The 11,144-nt window shown below is 46.4% G+C and overlaps 1 long non-coding RNA gene across 1 annotated transcript; it reads left to right on the forward strand.

The window, feature by feature from the left end:
* The first annotated feature begins 9,612 nt into the window (after window positions 1-9,612).
* Window positions 9,613-10,573, forward strand: LOC146193368 (uncharacterized). The gene is made up of 2 exons (XR_014706832.1): window positions 9,613-9,960; window positions 10,449-10,573. It is a non-coding gene; the product is annotated as an uncharacterized LOC146193368 (long non-coding RNA).
* Window positions 10,574-11,144: the final 571 nt, after the last annotated feature.

Raw genomic sequence — 11,144 nt, forward strand, 5'->3', positions numbered from 1 at the left:
GCTGTCAATACCGGCACAATTTCATGTTTGTATGCTTTGTAGAACGCCGCGCTTAACCCGTCGGGGCCGGGAGATTTTCCCGGGTTCAATTTTTCTATGGCAAGCTCGACCTCCGACGCGGTTATTCACAGCTCCAGCCTATCTTTCTGCTCATCATCTAATCGCGGTAAAGCGCCCAGAAACTTTCCTTTGAATGCATTTACTTCCACGTCTTGCTTTGTAAACAGCGTTCGATAATATTCAAGAAAGGCCTGCTGGATATGACCGCTTTCTCCAGATAACGTCCCGCCCCATTCGATCAGTTCAATGTGGTTTCTCTGAGCACGCGTCTTCTCGATTCCTAGTGCTCGTTTCGACGGTGTCTCCCCAGCAGCTATATCTTGCGCCTTCGCCTGCACAAGCGCACCACGATAGCGCTCTTCGTCGAACAGTTCAATCCTGTCTTTTATTTTCCTAATATCGTCCATCCATTTACCAGGCTCTTCGCTTTCTTTTTCAAGTAGTCTAGCCAGCAAGGATCTTAAAGGGACACTAAAGACAGCCAAAGATGGTATGAAAATCTAATAAACTACATTTGGTGACACTGTCGCCGCATATCCGGCAGCAAAAAATCGAATAATTGCTGAGATATTGCGATAAGAAGTTGAGGTTTTTTCTTGTTCCCGCCGGTCGAATTCAAAGTGTGGCCTCCAACTACGTAGTTGAAGTTGAGTGACGCACACTATGACGTAAGCGGAGACTCCGTGATAGCTAGCGAGCCGGCGCGGCCCGCGGCGTCGCATCCCTCAAGGGCCAACTTGGCAACAGCGTACTCGCAATGACGGCCTCAGCCGAAATAAATAAAACGATGAAGAGAGTAATTTACCGAGCAATGGGCCCATAAAGGAAGGAAAAAAAAAACATAGAGCGCTTGTAATGCACAATACTTTAAATGTTTCTCAAGCTTTTGCGCTCCTTCTTGCACTGTGTATAAACAAACCGAGCCCTCGGTCATCGCAACGCTTCCTGACATGTTTACATACAAATAAGATTTAGTTACCAGCAAAATAGTGTCCTCGCTGCTGCGCTTGTCAGTTTTGAAGCTTCGTCGCACTTTTTTCCTTCAAGGTTTGTGCTACAGCTCCGTGTTCACCGAAAATTACGTCCACGGTAGCAGAACATGACCGAAGTGCCGGCGCCACTACATTTGCCAGCGCTGTGAAATTCCACATGTTAAAATGGGTCCAGTGCACAATATAGTGAGCATAGGCATCCAGAACATTAGTTGCAAGACGTGAGAGCAGGCAGCATGCGCCGATGATGAAGAAGTTGTAATTTTTAGAACCGGCAGCAGAAACACTTTATTGTAAATGGGGCTATGACATAAAGACTGGAAATATTTCCGAAGTTCTTGTGGCGCGGCCGAAGCTTTAAGTCAATGCTTGATCTTTTATTTTGTCATGTTATTGATGTCACATGTGTCTTTTTTGTGTACGTCCTCGGTCAGGAAATAAAGAAAAAAAAAAAAAAAGCGGCGTAGCCGAGCGGTTAGCGCCGAACATTACGGAGCAAGCAGTAGCGAGTTCGAATCTTACCGCTTCTCTTTTCTTTTTCTTTTTTTTTTATAAATCGGTTTATTTTAATCTTTTGTAATGTATTTCTGGTGCTTCGTTATTTTTAGTTTTTACTTTTTACCCGAGGCCCTTTTTTTTCGCCGGGCGACGAGCGCAATATATCGACGCTCTCCTTGGTATGAGCGGTAAGTATGCCCCTTTTGTTTACGACGCCTGCAAATAGCACGTTGAAGGTCTTGTTGACGAAGTATATGTTGGTCAGATGTGCCATGATTTAGTGAACAATTGAATGATAATGCGTTTTTCCTTCGGTACTTAGCATATGTATGCTTTTCGTGGCGTACGTAGCTGCAGTCAAGCGGTCAGGTCGCAGTCGTAGCGGCAACGGCGGCGATTTGTTGGCGCAGAAGTGTGAACGAAGGAGTGTGTCGGCGGTAGCGGATTTCGCTCGCTCGTGCCTCCGAGTGCTCAAATGGGAACCATCAAGGCGCATCTTCTGCTCCAAGCTCGTAATTCAGGCGCTGCAGGTTCAAACAAACTAACCGAGTGCGCACGAAATGCCTGAGCCAAAACATAACCAAAACTGAAGTGGGCGCCTGTGGCGCCTGCAAGTATATTTTTGTATTTGCCTTGCAACGTTTACGTTGTCTTTTCGCCGTCGTTTACGTACGATAAAAGCGTGTTATCATGTTTGAGAAAAAACGTACCACCGCATTCAAACATGCAACGTAATTCGCATTTGTCAGCCTCCGGGATCCCTAGCGCGTCACGTGATTTGTAGTTGCGAGCCTCGGCCGAGTGGCTGTGGTGGCGATACCTGTATTTCTGTTATTCTTCTTTACTACCTTATAACAGCTCTGTTTTCAGTAAGAGTGGTCTTTTTGTAATCAGGAACTGGCATTCTATCGATGCAAACCCACTTGCTTTCTCTCTTTAGTGTCCCTTTAAATTGTCCTCCTCACGCTTCTCTTCTTGTCGTATACAGCTTGACCGTTCGATTGCTGTTATCTTTATTTGCTCTTTGCAAAGTTCCCACTGCTGCCATATTTTCATCTCCCCCTTAGACTCTATTTTGTCAATTTCTTCGCTTACTTCCCTACTAAAGATATCGTCTGTAACGAGCTTAATATTTAATTTCCACGTCTCCCATGAAAACTGATTGCCTCGATTTTTTGTCCCTATCCCGCACTTCACCAAACAATCATCAGAAAATGAAATCGGCACTACATTGTAACTACTGCATTTTGATATGACGTCCGTAGACACATAAATGCGATCCAGCCGCGCGTGGCTTGACCGCTGGAAATGTGTAAACTTCACACAACGCGATCCTTCTAAAAATTCCGCCACGTCGTCAGGTTACTAGTGTCTATAATTTCTGGGAGAGCCTCAGCACTTCTGTCCCTAAACGGTCTTGTAGTGGATTTATCGCAGCCTCTCAAGACGCAATTAAAGTCGCCCATGACAATCAGGGATTTCTCACAACTGATGTACTTTTGTACGTTTTGAAAAAAGGCTACCCTCTCATCCTCAACACTAGGAGCGTACACACTAATAATGCGCCAATACTTTTTGTTGTACAGAAAATCAACACAAACACATCTGCCCGACGGTCATTTCTTAACAAAAATGACACAGCCCGCAGACTTGCCAATTGCGTGGCTCAGTACTGCAAAATACCTAGACGTGGAACGTCGCACCATGTTACCGGTCTCTTCCTCCCCATCAACTTTCGTTTCCTGCACGGCCAGGACGTCGATGTCATGCTCAGGTAAAAGGCGGTACACCTGGCCCTGCTTCTTCTTGCTTGCCAGTCCCCTGACATTAAGTGTACCGACTTTTATCGGAGCCGCAGAAGCCATTTTCATACAGAGGAGAGGCCGGTAACATGGTGCTTACCTCTCGCGTGTAGCGCGTGGCTAGACGACTTCTTTGACACCGGAGCCATCCGGTGCTGGCGGCAGGCTTGACTGCGGTGGCGGTTTGTCGTGGTCTCTCCTCTCCGCCGACCCATTAGGTCGCGGCCGCAAAGTGGACCGCAGTCCTTGGCTGGCTTTTGCCGGCGTCTCCTCGACGCTGGGAGCTGTCGCCTTATCTCCCTCAGCACTGGTCTGGACGTGGGGCCGCTTCGATGGGGCAGGAACGCCGGTGGAGCGGGCGGCGCTCTTGTCATGGTTCTGCTCAGAGACGCTGGTTCTGCTTCCTTGAGTGCCAGCCCGCTTACTCCTTCAGTCGGCTCCTCCATCTGGTTTCCCGCAGGTTCTCCCGCTTCAGGTTTCTGCCCGGCATCGCTGCTGGAAAGTCCTGAAGAGTCCGTAGCGTCGGTTTTCTTTTCCTGTTCCTCAATGCCATTTGCGGATTCCTCGGCCTCCACTACGTCCATCAGGAGTTCCTCCTTATCTTTTGACGTTGCACCCGTAGCTACCGCGTAAGTGCGTACACAGTCGTTGTCTGCGTGGCCGTACCGCCGACATTTCGTACAGCGGGGGACTTTGCATTCCCGGCGCACGTGACCAGCGCCGTGGCATCGGAGGCACTGCATCGGGCGTCCAGGCGCCAAGACAAGGGCCAACTCTCCGGCGGCGCGTACCTGATGTGGCAGGTCGTCCACTTTCAGGCCCGGCTTCAACTTCAGTAGGACAGTCCTTGTCGTAGAGCCCTTGTCATTGACGCCTTGTATCCGCCACTGCTCACGCGTGACTTCCGTCACCTTGCCAAACGCCTCGAACGCCGTCCGGATGTCGTCGTAGGCCACGCCGTGAAGCATCCAGTGAAGACGCAGCTTTACCTGCTGGTCATCCGGGTCGATAATAAGACAGCGGCGTTTCTTCACTTGCAGCTCCTTGAAGGCGAGCAGCTTCTTTGTTGCCTCCGCACTCCGCAGGGTAACCGCCCAGACATGGTTGATTTGGTACGCCCCCAACGCCACCACGTCGGGGAGTGCATCGGATACGGCCAGGGCGTCACGAAAATCTTCGGCCCGGAAAGGCCTCACTCGTACATCACCGTGAAGAAAAAGCGTGTTTAAAACAACACGACAGGTTGGCAGCGTAGGCAAAATAATCTGGTAGTCCTTATCTTCGCTTGCATCGATCCTGTTTCCGCGGCCGTCAACGGCCGCTATCGCCGCTCCGTTGGAGCCCATGACCCTACGATCCGTTCAGCTCGGCTGCCGGAAACAGAATCGCATTGCGCCACCAAAACTTTGGAACAGCGGCCTTTAAATGCGTTCTTATTTGTTTTAGACAATTTATACGCTATTTGTTGCCAGGTGGCGCTGCTCAGAGGAACCACGCGCCAAAGCGTCGTCTGCTGGAGTGCTCCTAGGGGATATGGCCGGTTTGCTAATACGCGTCCGGGTGGCGTATATATTGCGGAACAACAACGCAGGCGGTTGCTCCTGGTCCGGCAGCCGCGTGCGCACGAGGGGTATCTGTGGTGACGTCAAAGTATAAATATAGTTATGGTGCTGCGCCAATGGTCGCTATTGTCTGAGGTCGTCACAGGCATGGTGGTGAGCGTTGTGGCTTCCATATGATGACGATGACATCGCTGCGTTTGGTTTACCAGGTTTACCTGGTTGTCATTCGTTAACTGACGTTATGTCTATGGTGGCGCACCACTTTGACCACCATGGAGGACACACCTTGGCCACCATCTTAGCTTACATGGGGGTGGTCATGATCCAAGTGGTAGCAATGACGTAACATTATACTGCAATGCCTCGGCAATTGGTCAGATACTCGACCCCATTTCGAATCCAGGATTGATATATCGAAATATACAAATGTAAGTTGTAAGAGCTCTCTCGAAAAGACTCACCTTCACTGCGAGGGCAAAATACGCACATTCCAGCGGCAATAATTAGGATGTGGATAACATTCATCCTTTATAACGATGCAAAAAGCGTGATTGGGCCTTGGATAGAAATACACAGCAGTGACCGCCACAAATTGACACCTGTGATATTTACGAAAAATAAAAACAATTATAGTGATGAACATACATATAAACACAAATTTAGTGAATTAATTTCTTTCTTCCCGCCACCTTGGCTATTGACAAAAGCGAGAAAAGGTATGACAACGATAATATATACCAGGGGGGCGGAGCAAGGAACAACAGCCATAGCCAGTGACGGTAAATAAAGTCCACAGGATGGCGCTGCGAGCAGTTGATTCTATTACATTACTCGAATGTAATGGTATCCATCCGGAAGTTGGAGCAGGCGCAATCACTGTTCCTGAAGCTCTGGGGTTTAGAGATAACAGTGACCGGGTGAATAAACCGGCGGTGGAAACTAGCAAAAAACGACTGAAAGATTGGTGGCTTAAAAGCAGAGAAGTGACATAATGTTAGTAATGTAGGAACAAAATTTAATAAATAGAATGATGGTTTAGTTAACCATTCTAAATCAAAAATTAAGATGTAGGGAGAAAAATGAGCATGATAGCTACTGCTACCACCTCGTTTCAAAGGGGACGCTCCTATATTCCATCCATCCATCCCATCTATCGTCCGCGTTTCAAAGGGGACCCTCCTATATTCAATCCATCCATCCATCTATGCAACGTATATCGTTTGGACAGTAATATATATAAGTGCGCAACAAAGACGAGACAAAGAGGAGAAGTGGACAACGACGGCGCAGAACTGACAACTGACGTAATGGAAGAACGGAAGAGCATATATATGTACACACACTTGTACCCACATGCGCATAGTCAAAATTTATAAAAATATATCAGCACATGTAAAACGCCCCCCATCACACGCACGTGGTGAAAACTGCCGACGCACTATCGATTGCGCAGCATGGTCATTTCTTTTTCTGTCAATGCGACGGACGTTTTACTGGCACAAACATTTTGCTTCAGGTTAATATGGAAAGCCTCGGCGATTTCTCGAGTAGTCTGGTCTTTATGAAGAAACAGTATATTAGTATCAACAAAGAAAGGTACACACTCACACGCGTTCAAATGGTTTGCTAAGTTTGTTTCATTCTTTTTTAAGGACTGCGCATGCTACATCAGCCAATATAGATGCAACAGCCTGTCTGCCCAGTACACGTATACGGCCACAGGACAATGGTATTTGATATACTACACCCATCCTACAACTAATGAAACTCTTGGCGCGATTAACGTGGCATCTGTTCTTACTGCTTGTGCCCCCCCCCCCCCCCAGCTGTCTTTGTACTGCTGCACCTACCTTGCCAATCTTATTAGGGGCGGAAAACAACACCTGTATGCCATATTTTGCGCCTACTTTCATAAACCGATGTCACAATGCATGTATATAAGGCCCGAATGAAATTTTATTTCTTTCATTTTTTCTTTCTAGCTGTTCGGAACACTTCAGTAAACGCAGAACCTTATCAGCACTAGCTACAAACACTGAGTCTGGATACCCAGCCTCCCTACATCTATTAGCTTGGATTTCAAGGCTATTAAACATTTGATGTGCACAAGACTTATTGACAAGCATCCTAAACCAGCTGTTACTATTCCGGATTTAACAAGTTTGGAGTGACATGACTTGTAGTTTGAAAGAGGCTTTACACTCTTATGAGAGCACTGCCAACACACACGATTCATATTAAAAGTTAACTTTAAATCTAAAAATTTGCAATACATTTTTCTGAGGAACATCAAAGGTGAACTTCAGTCCTGTACCATTCCGAGCAAAAATGTAAAGGATCTGAGGCATACTTAAAACATCCAAGGATCTAACTGTGGCTGGTTGCGGCCTTCTACGGGGCACAACAGAAGAATCTGCAGAATTCTCAAGAGTGAATGGTGGCGGCAGGCGAGGCTGTTCAGGGACTTACTTCGGACTAAGTGCCTGGTTGAGAACACTCGTCGTAATCAGCGTGTTTCGTGATTGGTGTACGACTACCGATCAGCTGACGGAATTCCTTTAGAGCGCAGTCCGTCCGAACCTCCCAAAAGGTACGAGAAGACCGGCCTCAGAAAGAAAGCTTTTGGTCTTGGATGATGTCCTTTTTGGATTCTAAGCATGAAAACACTTTACGCCTCGGACCAAAGTTCTGTCTTGACCCTGGGATGTTAATGGTTGAGAAGTTGGCTTTTGCTCGCAGTGCGTCGTCCAAAGCTCAGTTCGGTGATAGGTCTAGGTGTATTTCAGAGTGTGTTGATGCTGTAGGCAGTAGTATGTGTAGTGGTCGGCGGAATAACAGGTATCGCTCGTTGGTCAATTACCTGTGTGACAATTGTTTGTACGTTGTGCAGTCTGATAAAGACGGCTACTTTGTTGTACTTTCCGAGAAGCAGTTTTCAGAAAAAGCATGTGAGTCAGTAAGGAGGCATTTTAGAGTGAGCAGAAAGGATTCGGTTGAGTGCAAGAAAGAGGGTGTGGCGTTATTGCATGACTTTGGGCTAAAGAATTTGGCAAGCAAAGTAAAGAAAGCTGAACTTCCAGTTCTTGAAATTTTCTTTTCAGCAAAAACGCATAAGCCTGGCATCCCTTTCCGGGCAATAGTTTCTGAGCGCCAAACTTGGCAAGTAGTCGTGTCGTCTTACCTTAAAAATCATTTGTCAGCACTTTCCGTTATTGACCCGTTTCTTGTGCCTAACTCAGAGACCGTTGTAAAGCATCCCCTTACAAAAATGAGTTTTGAAACTCTATTGTTGGACTATTGACCGCCTTTTGAATTTATTGAATTTCGATAGACATTCAACCCCAGCTGAGTGCAATCTTTACAGGGCCCACAGAATTTTCATTGTGTTCTACCCAATAGACTTTTTGTGCTATTTTTTCTATGTGCTTTTTGTTGTCAGTTTTCAACGTTCACGAACAATTAGCGTGTACTGTTCAAGCTGACCCATGTTTTTAAGTAGTTTTAGGCACAAATGATAAGAACATGATGTGACAATTTCGTTATGAATTTTTGGTCTCACTTGTAATCAACTATTGGCCACATTCTGCAAAGGGAAATATAAGAGCAGCATGCAGTTGCGTGCTCGTTCATGTTATATAAAAGTACATATTAACGGTGCACACTTAGCTCAAGCTTCGCAACACAGTGAAAATATGCCCTAAAAACTTCATGATGGCAAAGCCTCCACTAATAATGCAAATACATCGTTGAATGTCAGTCAGAATCCGTAATGAATCAGCTTCTGTATGTCGCAGAAGGTAACTTTAGTGGTAGGACATATTTTATATTTATCATAAAACAAGTTCAGTGAGTCATCATACTAACAAACAGGATCCTAGATTGAACCTACCATGTAGGGCAGGACAAAGCTTTTTTAAACCAGTTGCAAAGTTCACTATATATATGCTTCAGGGTCTGACATTCTGCCCAAGCCTAGGTATTTTTGCCCGTAGCTTTTGCCGCAAAATGAGGTGCAGTCTGTATTGGAATCCTGTATGTCTTTGGAGAATTTAACTGTTATTTTTTTCTTTTCCTTCCTTTCTTAAAGTGGACACCATGCTAAAATGAAGTCACTTTAAACATTGAGGGGTTCTAATAATGACGGATTGATCCCACGCATACTATAGAGTTAACACGCATAGCAAAAACATTCGCGTATGAAATAAAAAGAAAAAAAAAATAGGATTACACGCGTCTTCTATCCGCGACTCGTCTTTTCAAAGAAGCATTCGGCCACTGCCTTGCTACTGTCCACACCCATCTTTCCCCCGTGCCGCGAACGGCGCCAGCATGTCCGGAGGGTCGAGAGTTACTTCCTGTCGGCTGGGGGGAAAAAGGGGGAGGGGGGGAGGGGTTGCTCCCTCTGGGTCTCTGCTCTCTGCCTTCTCCGTGGTTTGTCTTCACGGAGATGACCTTGGCTGCAGCATAGCTCGCGCAGCGGGGGCGGCGGCTCCCCCTTTTCACCGAAGCTGTTCTTCCGCGCCCTGTTTTCTTTGCACGCGGACGCGGGTACGCTGAGTGCGGCGATGTGCCAGTTCAGTTGGCGTTTTCCCGCCACCGTGGTCGCATCTTGCACTGTGAGCGAAGCACCGTATGTAGGTTTTTCGCTGGTGATTATCACGAAGATCGTTTTGTTCAAATTTGAGCGCGAACGTACGCATTTAAGTCTTCGGAGGAATCCGCTCTTGGGTGGCAGCTTCTGCGCAAGGAGGACGTGTTTAAGAAGTTCAACAGTCGCAGGCGTTTTGGATTCTGGGCGAAAAGCCGGCACGGGCGGAGGGAGCGTCTGCACTTTGGTGAGAGTTTTACTTTTTCCTATTCGTGTTTGTGCCAGTCTTGTACAGTGTGTGCTACAAGGGGAAGCGAGCATGTAAATATTTCTAGCAGGCAAGCCAGCCTCGTCGGAAAAAAAGGAGGGAGAGAGAGAGAACCAGGCTTGTCTCTAACGCGGACGCTGGGGCCGATGGAACGCCAGTTGGGATGGCGACATTTTCTTTCTTTTACAAGGTGACCGTTTTTGACGGATTGTTCGGCACAGTGCTGTACTCTTTCGATACGCTACTCGCGCTGAGACGGACACATTATCGAGATCATAATATGCCTCTGTCACACATTGTGGATTATTGAATCTGTGCAGCTCCACCATTTTTGCAGTGTTTGTTTTTGTTTCCACTCATTTTGGTCCCTATAGTTGGTAATTCTGCTTCAAGTTTTCTGGGTAGTAATGCTTGTGACTTGCACTTTGCTATTTATATTCACAATGGGATCTTTGACGGCAGCATATATTGTTTATCAGGGAGAAATGAACGATGTGGCAGTGCTGCCGAGCTGTGGAAGCGGCGGTCGATGCCGTCTAAGCAGTGAAAGACAGTGACAACTCATTTTAGACAAGAAATTTCTTGAGCTATGACGTGGAGCAGCGCACAAATGCCTTTCCTCTATTTTTAAGTTAGTATATACCGCAACTTAATTATGATTTATATTGTTTATTTCAGCATCACATGCGAGGAGTTCCCGGACGTATCAGCGTTTTACGCAAAGAATAGCCTGGCGTCATACCTTGCATATGAATTGAAATAAAGCAAATAAACAGCCCAGCTCATGTTATGGGTTCACCAAAGATGCATATTTTTTCTTTCTCATTAACGCGCATTTTTTATTCTGTGTTCCCTTTCCGCTGCGGATTAACAGAAAATGCTGCGTGATCAACGGTTAGCCGGGAGCAGGCACGAGGTGGTTTACATTAATGCAAAAGTAGAACAGCACATATCCTTGCTGCGGTCAGTCAACACATTCTATGTTCTGCTCGATCAATCAACAATTTAGTCAGTTTAGTGTAGGTTAATGAGTGAGTAAGTATAATGGGGCTTAAAAGATCAAGATCTGTTTTGTTCTTTTATGCCTCACTATGCTTATCATTAACCAGCACTGATCAGACAGGATTGTTGATTGGTCGGGCAGAACATAGAATGTGGTGACTTATCGCAGCTAGGAGATGTACTGTACTACTTTTGCATTAATGAAAATCACCCCGTGTCTGCTCCTGGCAAACCGATGGTCGTGTACTATTTTCTGTTGTTCAGGAGTGGAAAGGTAGCAGAAAATCAAAAAGCGTCACTTGCAGAGTTTCTGAAGCATTTGAGCCTGAAATCAACAGAATTTCAGTTGCGCGAATTCCAAAAGCGCTCTTA

The sequence above is a fragment of the Amblyomma maculatum genome, chromosome 4 (assembly GCF_055883805.1).
Source record: "Amblyomma maculatum isolate TAMU_Amacu chromosome 4, ASM5588380v1, whole genome shotgun sequence".
Lineage (NCBI taxonomy): Eukaryota > Metazoa > Arthropoda > Arachnida > Ixodida > Ixodidae > Amblyomma > Amblyomma maculatum.